Source organism: Eretmochelys imbricata, chromosome 21 (assembly GCF_965152235.1).
Source record: "Eretmochelys imbricata isolate rEreImb1 chromosome 21, rEreImb1.hap1, whole genome shotgun sequence".
In the NCBI taxonomy this organism is placed as follows: domain Eukaryota; kingdom Metazoa; phylum Chordata; order Testudines; family Cheloniidae; genus Eretmochelys; species Eretmochelys imbricata.
Window position 1 is genome coordinate 12,429,441 of NC_135592.1, and position 8,419 is coordinate 12,437,859.

The window sequence follows — 8,419 nt, forward strand, 5'->3', positions numbered from 1 at the left end:
ATTTAGGCACCAAATTCCTATTGAAATCAATGGGAATTAGGGGCTGAAAGATCTTTGAGGATCTGAACATGAGCTCTTTAGAAAAAATGGCCTACAGACAGTACTGTTACACGCTCACCTCATCTGTTGTGCTACAGTGAGTAGTCTTTTGCTTATGCCCCAGATGTTCTTTACCCTTCCAGAGAATTTTAGTTTGTTTGCAGCTGGCCATTGTTACTACAACCAGACTCATTAATTTTCTTTAAATCACCTGCACCCCCCAGCCGGTTTGCATCAGTATTTCGGCGGCTAGGGAATAAAAACAGTGGTGCTGATTGTGTGCTAAGTGGAGGAGAAATACATCAAGCACTTGGGGTTGGATGAAAGCCAGCATGTTTTCATCCCTTGTTAAACTTTGCCCTCTTGTGCTGCTGCCCTCTGTCATAACACTGAAGGAATGTTGTCTCTCGCATTGGTGCATTCACTAGCTCTGCAAATGAGCTCTACCTAGATGTACCTGGCACCAGGTACATTGGGAAGCTGTATTGTACCTGCTTATATCTAGTCTGTTCATCTAACTGGTACGCTCAGTGCCTCAGCGGATGTGTTCTGCCTTGTCTGACCTGCTCCATTTCTGTGGCCCACCAGGTGTGTTCTAAACTCACCTGTTTTCAGAGTGGTAGCCTTGTTAGTCTGTATCAGCAGAAAGAATGAGGAGGACTTGTGGCACCTCAGAGACTAACAAATTTATTTGGGCATAAGCTTTCTTGGGCTAAAGCCCACTTCATCAGATGCATGCAGTGGAAAATACAGTAGGAAGATTATATGTATATACAGAGAACATGAAAAAACAGGGGTTGCCATACCAACTCTTAATGAGACCAGTTGATTAAGGTGGGCTATTATCAGCAGGAGAAAAAAAACTTTTGTAGTGATAATCAGGATGGCCCATTTCAAGCAGTTGACAAGAAGGTGTGAGTAACAGTAGGGGGAAAATTAGCATGGGGAAATAGTTTTTAGTCAGTGTAAAGACTCATCCATTCCCAGTCTTTATTCAAGCCTAATTTAGTGGTGTCCAGTTTGCAGATTAATTCCAGCTCTGCTGCTTCTCGTTGGAGTCTGTTTTTGAAGTTTTTTGTTGAATAATTGCGACTTTTAGGTCTGTAATTGAGTGACCAGGGAGGTTGAAGTGTTCTCCGACTGGTTTTTGAATGTTATAATTCTTATAATATAATGTTATAATGTTATAAACTCACCTGGTACATTCAGAAGTTGCATTCTAACTGGATAGATGGTACCTGGTAGACTTGATATTGCAGCAGGGACATTCTACCTGCGTGGAGCTCCCTATATTCAGCAGTCCTGCTGATACAGTTTACAGCGGGTCCCTGGTGCAGATGGTACATTCAGAAGCACTCAAGTGCTAAAGTTTGCTGGCAACTTAATTGCTGACTGGGGTTCACTTGGCCTGTGCAAATCAAAGGACATTTAAAGAAGGAGAGGGAGCCCGAGTGAGTAAGACTGAGGCAACAGCAAGTGTAAAGCATTAGTCATTACGAAGGCTGACCCTGCTTGTTCTTTTCTCTTTGCAGAACCCACATGGCCCTCCTCCCGGAGCTGTCGTTGCCAGGATGGGCCATCGTGGCCCTATGCTGTCCTTGAGGCTGAGGTAGTAGATTGAATAGTTGTGGAGTCCTACCCTCCCTTTGAGCTAACTATACAATCTACTGTCTTTCCTAAGGAGACAGTCAGGTCATCACACAACCACCCCACTGCTGCAGTGGAGTCGCAGCCGAGCGTGGACGCACCCCTGCGCCAGGTCGGGGCTGTGGAGCAGAGCAAGCCTCTGTACTGCTCTGTGGAGGTGAGGTAGTAGGTTGTATAGTTTGGTGGGAGGGATTTCATCCCATTTCAGGTGATAACTATACAGTCTATTGCCTTCCTTAAAGAGCAGCAAAACGGCTTGAGGAATGGCTCAGCCACAGAGCTCCAGGGACAATACCTCTTTCCAACAAGGGCTTCAAACCAGGATGTGAACAACTCATCAATGTTCTTCTCATGCGGTATCCAGGGTCTTGTCATTCTGGGCCTATCACTGATCTCAGGCACGGGAACAGAAAGCCATCTGCTTCAAAATTAATGCCCATTCATCCATTTTAAAAGCGTAAGGTGCCGGGGCAGCGAAAGCATAGGTTAGGGGGTGCATTACTATTCGATGGAGTCATCAGGTGCATGTGTTTTGAGCTCACTCTTTTCCAGGAGATGGGACCAAGCTCAGAAGCTTTTGAACTCCTGACTCCAACTCACTGTTCCCCAGAATTCTGGGGTGTTTGGATACACTGTTCTGCTCTAGGCCTGTTATAGAAAGTTTATGACTGGACCCAAAGTTAGGGTTTGGATCTGGGCATCTAATTTCAGCCTTTCATACAACTGTGCCCAGCTGTGAATGTTGGGTCTGGATCTGGATCCAGTTCCAAACTTAGCTAGTGCTTTGAGAGCACTGGGGACTGTTCTGGTTTGGCCTGCAGGCCCCAACTCGCAGAGTTCGGAGCTTGGATTTGGATCCAAGGGTGTGCCTTGACTGGGGTTTAATTTTCTGTGTCCCATCTCAAGTGAATATAGGATGCGTTTTGTCCTGTATTTCAGCACTATTAATTCAAGGGAATCCTGTACGGTGAGACTGCATTATTTTGTGCCATGAATATAATGCTGTGAAGGGAACTGCCCCTTGTCCGTTATTTGTTTTTTGTAGTTTCTTTTTATTGCCTTGAAACAGAGGTGGTAGGCGAAGTAGGACCTTCACACATAAAGCAACATGTTTCAACCTATTCATGATCTTAGCAGCATAGGAATTGCCAGACTGGATCAGACCCAAGGGTCGTCCAGTCCAGTCCAGTATCCCATCTCCAACACTGGCCAACATCAGATGCTTGAGACAAAGGTATAAGCACGCAGAGTAGTAAATGTGGAATAATCTGCTCCCAATGAAAGTCTCACCCTGGTCTCTAATAGTTAGAGACTGAATTAAGCTCTGAAGCACAAGGTTTAGTATTCCTTCCAAAAAACCCACTGTAATTAATTATGATGATTCTCACTATCCACATAATTGTCCCATCCCATTTTGAATCTTGGTAAGTTCTTGGCTTCAGTGCCAGTAGGCTGGTGTTCAGAGCTAAATGGACTCTAATAACTTAGAGTAGAGTTGAGCAAATAACCGATTTTTTGGTTTGTTGGCTGAAACCAAAAAAATTGTTCTGGGTCGTATGAAATGTTACTTTCAACACAGAACTATTCCCCCCCTTTCTGAGGTTGTTACATTTTCCAGTGTTTTTTACCCTTTAATTTTTTTTAAACCAAGCTAGCTACATTAACCTTTCCAAATGAAAAGTCGAAACATTTCTGTTAAAACCCAGTCAGAATGGAGCACTTTGACTTTTCAGAAAAATGTTTGGTGTCGTTTTTTAATCAGCTAAACCTGTTAGCTGAAGTCAACCCGAATTAATTGATAGCCTTGGATGCCACAAATCTGAATTTTTCAGTGAATGAACTGTTTGACTGAAACATTTCACCCAGCTGTAGCTCAGCTGGATAGCTGGCTGACAGTAGTTTGGGAGATAAATGACAACACAGATAATAAGCTGGGCACCCGCTGTATTTTCAGGTGGTGTCATAAAAGCTGACTCAGAAACAAAGGTTACAATGAGGGAATCAGAATGTAAATAGAAGCAACCATCAGATAAAACCCAGGCTAAGAGCTTGAAGGAAGCTCCAGCTGTTTGGTTTGAATCCTTCCTCCACACACCTAGGTTCTTGGTTGGGGAACAGATGCTGTTTAAAGCCACAAGGATATTCACTAGCCCACAAGAACACCTGCTGTTCGTTATTTGTAGTGATGTTCGACATTTGGTTTTGAATTAGTTGGAGAATTTCACTGAAATTTTGAATTCTAATAAAATATGAAAAGTAGGGATGCAGATTTTTACCTCCGCTCTTTTCCCCCCGTTCTGTGTTTTTCAGCTTGCTCTAGTAATTTGGTCTTTATTATTTGTCTGTTTAAAAATCAGTCCTCCAATCAGAGCAGAAACAATACCGTGTGACTGCGGTGACCAGTCACTCACTGCGAATAATCCCCGTGAACGGACTCATAGGCTGGGTTGGGTTTGTTTCAATCTATCCACCAAATCCTTATGAATAAAGCTCATTGGTGGAAAACAGGAACAGGACACAAGTGGTCACTGTTTTTATTTGCAATTGCTCAGCTCTACCAGGAGGTGAATGGCTGGGGAAAGTGAAGCACAAAGTAGTTGGAGCAACAGCTAGGCCTTATCCCCACGGGGGGGATTTGCTCTGAGTGCAAAAAAGGGCTGCTGGGCAAAGCCCTAGGCTAGAGGCTGTTTGCACTGATAGCATTCACCTGTTCTACACTGCACCAGAAGACATCACAACTTACAGCGGTTTAACCTGTTTACTAAAGGGGTTTGCCTGAGTGACTAGCCTAGGATGGCTGCAGGCGGGGCCGATTGGAGTCTTGTGTCTCTAGGAAGGGATGAAAAAAGCATGAGCCTTAAGGGGAGCCAAAAATGGGCCTCCATGAGTCCAAGGTTTCCTGCGCTCCTAAGTGAGTTGTACGTGGCTGCCAGAGCTCACCCTGCTCTCCATGGTGTGGGTGCGTGAGGACGTACCCATCTCCTGCCTCAGGCTCCCTGCGGGTGCCACCTGCTAGTCCTTTGGGCCAGCTCACAGTGGCAGGGCACTTCCGCCTCAGCCTCTCTGGGGCACAGGGGTCCTGCCTGATGAATGTCCCGGAGGCCACTTCACCGGTGCCTTGCTGCAGGCAGCCCCGCTCCGACTGGCGGTCACCATAGCAAGCGCTGTCTCCCCTGGAAGAGGAGCGAAGAGCCTGGAACGTTAGGCAGGGACTCGCCGAGCCCCAGAGCGCGGGGAGGAGGAGCGGGAGGGAGAGTGGAGCTGCTGGCCGTTAACAAAAGGGGTTGTGTTCGAAGGCTCCAGCTGCCATAGCAACATGGCTGAGGAGAAAGAGGCCGAGCTGCCCCATTCTGCAGCCTGCAGCGCAACTTGGGGAGCCGAACGCAGGCAACGAGAAGCGGTTAGTCTCCAGGATCAGGGGAGCCTGAGGCAGCGTGTCCCCGCTGCCCACAAGGCCTGGCTGTACTGGGGCGTCTGGCTCGGACGGTCGGTACGTTGGCGTCTCCCAGCCTGGTGTGGGACCCCGCTCCTGACTGACTAGCTCTGCCTCACCCCATCTCAGCAGGCTGGGGCCTGAGTGCAGTATTCTTCAGCATCCTCCCTCTGCACCCCCATGCCATTTCCCTGCCTCAGGGATGGAGCTGTGAGCTTCCCCTGCAGTGTCCTTCATCACCCTCCCCTAACCTCCCTCCTCTGGGAGTTGTGACCTGCAAACCTGTCCCTCATACTATCCCACTACCTTTAGGCCTGACCTGGGGCCTTTAAACCATACACATACTCCCCCTTTAAACCACACACGCTACCCCATGGAATTACCTGGGGCTTTACAGCCTCGCTGCTTTCTGCCTTGCTCTCAGTTTGGTCCCCTGGGAAATGACCTGGGATCTGACGTCCCAGTAGTGTGCATCCCTGTAACTATCTCGCCACCCTGAAGAATCACTTGTCATTCTGAGCACCTCAACCTAGTCTAGCCCCTTCTTCATCCCCTAGAAATTAATCTCTGCAAACCAGTGTTTGGGATGGTCGGTGACCTAAGAGCCTCATGGGGTTGCAGCCTGCTCCCCGTGCAATGATCTTATTTATTAACTTGTTAAAGGCTGGTGCATCACCTTTGCCAAGTGGCCATCTTCAAAGTCTCACCTAGGATTCCAGATAAATTTGGAATTAAAGAAACAAACAAAAAACACTTTATCTTCAGTATTGCCAAGCATTCAAAAATGGAACTATCCCCTTCTTCTCCCTGCAAAAACCATCAGATTACCTTTTAAATCATGATCCTAAAAGTAGACAAACAGTGTGTGTGTAGGGGCCGGGGGGTTGTTTTCAGGTTTCTGAGCCTTTGAGGTTCACTTTTCCAAGAAAAACCAACTATCACAAGTGTTAGCAACACTGAATCATGTTAGAAAAAATTAAGACCCTAGAATTATATAGAGAGGTTCGGGATACAATTGGGAGAGTTAGCAATGCTGTGGTTCTCTGGTAAGTGGACAGCCCTGTACTCTGATGCCTTGGTCTAGGTCTGGCAAACCTAACAGGGTTACCCAATGTTATTTATTTGGTTCTTTTGCTGATTTGCAGGGGTTTTATACCACATCTTTAGCCTTGCCCTATGCACAGATTAAAGGTTATAGGCCTGAAAGGCTCTTCCTGGTTTACCCCTCTCTAGTAGCATCTGGGCAACACCCTGGTACTTTTACCATAAGAAAATTGTAATAGCTAAATCTGTATTTTGAGGGAGGTCTCACTGCAAATAGGCCAAGGCTAGATTTTGTATTGGACACGGCTCAGCAGCTGCTCTGTGGGCACTTAGCCTGCACTGACGCCCCGTACAAACCAGGTCACTTGGGCACCAGCGTATTTTTAGCTGATACTTAAATACCTCTGATATTTCTGATTAAATAAAGCACTCAAGTCTCTGTAGGTTTGTTCAGCAATTTACTTCGAAGTGGTCCAGTTTCCGCTTGTATCTGAACCACTGCCATCTGCTGGCCACAGCATAGAACAGCTGGTGCCCATGAGTGACCTGAAAACCCCCCTCAGGCGCCTTCCTGTTATGTAACTGGAGTTTTTGATATAGGCTAGTTTTCTCTTTCTTTAATATCTCGCTCAGTGCAGCATGAACAGAGCAAAGCAGGGCTCAGAAGGATCAGGAAAAGCAAAAGCCTAAATAACAACATTTACTTACCCATATCACACACATCATATAGGCTATTATACATTTAACAGCTTTCAGCTTCACACCATAAAGTGCAATGAAGCTGATCCACTATTCCTGTTTGCAAAGCTGCTCTGGTTTAAATGTACAGTCAAACTGCTGCCGGGGGAGGGTGGAATTTGCATGTAACGTCTTTGTTTATTTTAAAGACACACACACACACAAAACTTTGGCTGTAGCACTCTGGAGTTGTGTAATTCCTTTGCTGCTGGACCACTCCCTAGGTCTTAAAGTGCTGCCATAAACATGTCGTGGGAGCAATACAAAGTCCTCCATTGCAGGAGCCTAGAGCTCCATAGTACCATAGGCAATAATGTAACGGAGGCCCTGATTCTGAAATGCAGGACAAAGGGCTGATCCAAAGTACTACTGTTTTTTAGAGCTTCATTTTAAAATTAATTTTAACATAAACTAATGAACCATTTACTTGTAAATTCTCAGAAAATCCATTCTGTACTCCAAGAGCGAGTCCTCTGTTATGCTGAGTAGGGTACAGAGTGTTCTTTGTACATAGCAAAGTGGCTGCATCCCAGTTTGTGGTGAAAAACTCAGCTCACCTTTAACTATGGACCGGTGAGCAGCATGGCCATAAGACACGACAGATGTACACACAGTTGTGACTATACTGAGAGGAAGGATGGGCCAAGGGTTAGGTCGCTAGGCTGGGATGTGGGAGTCCTGGATTCAATTCCCTGCTCTGTCACAGACTCCCTGAGTGACCTTGGGCACGTCACTTAGGTCCTCAAAGGAATTTAAGTGCCTAACTCCCACTGATTTCAGTGAGTGATATCTAGGAGTGAAGCACCTAAATATCTTTGAGGATCCGGGCCTTTGTCCCTCTGTAGCTCAGTTCCCCTCCAGGAACAGAGGATAATAGCACTGCCTTACTTCACGGAGGGGGGGCTGTGAGGAGAAATACATTAAAAGATTGTGAGATGCTCACAAATGGTGGGAACAGAGGCCATAGAAAGGGATAGACAGAAGGTCAGTTACATCAGTGGGTCTCAACCAGGGGTATATGTACCCCTGGGGGTACGTAGAGGTCTTCCAGGGGGTACATCAACTCGTCTAGCTATTTGTCTAGTTTTACAACAGGCTACATAAAAAGCACTAGTGAAGTCAGTACAAACTAAAATTTCACAGTCAATTATTTGTTTACATGGCTCTGTATACTATACACTGAAATGTCAGTACAGTATTTATATTCCAATTTATTTATTGTATAATTATATGGTAAAAATGAGGAAGTCAGCCATTTTTCAGTAATAGCGTGCTGTGACACTTTTGTATTTTTATGTCTGATTTTGTAAGGAAGTAGTTTTTAAGTGAGGTGAAACTTGGGGGGTACGCAAGACAAATCTGACCCCTGAAAGGGGTACAGTAGTCTGGAAAGGTTGAGAGTGACTGAGTTACATGTTGTGCACACCCCCATTCTCATAATGCTCGGGGATCCTGAAGGAAATGAACAAGGGACTTTGCCTCATTCCTAGCACTACTGCAAAGGGATGGACCACAGAA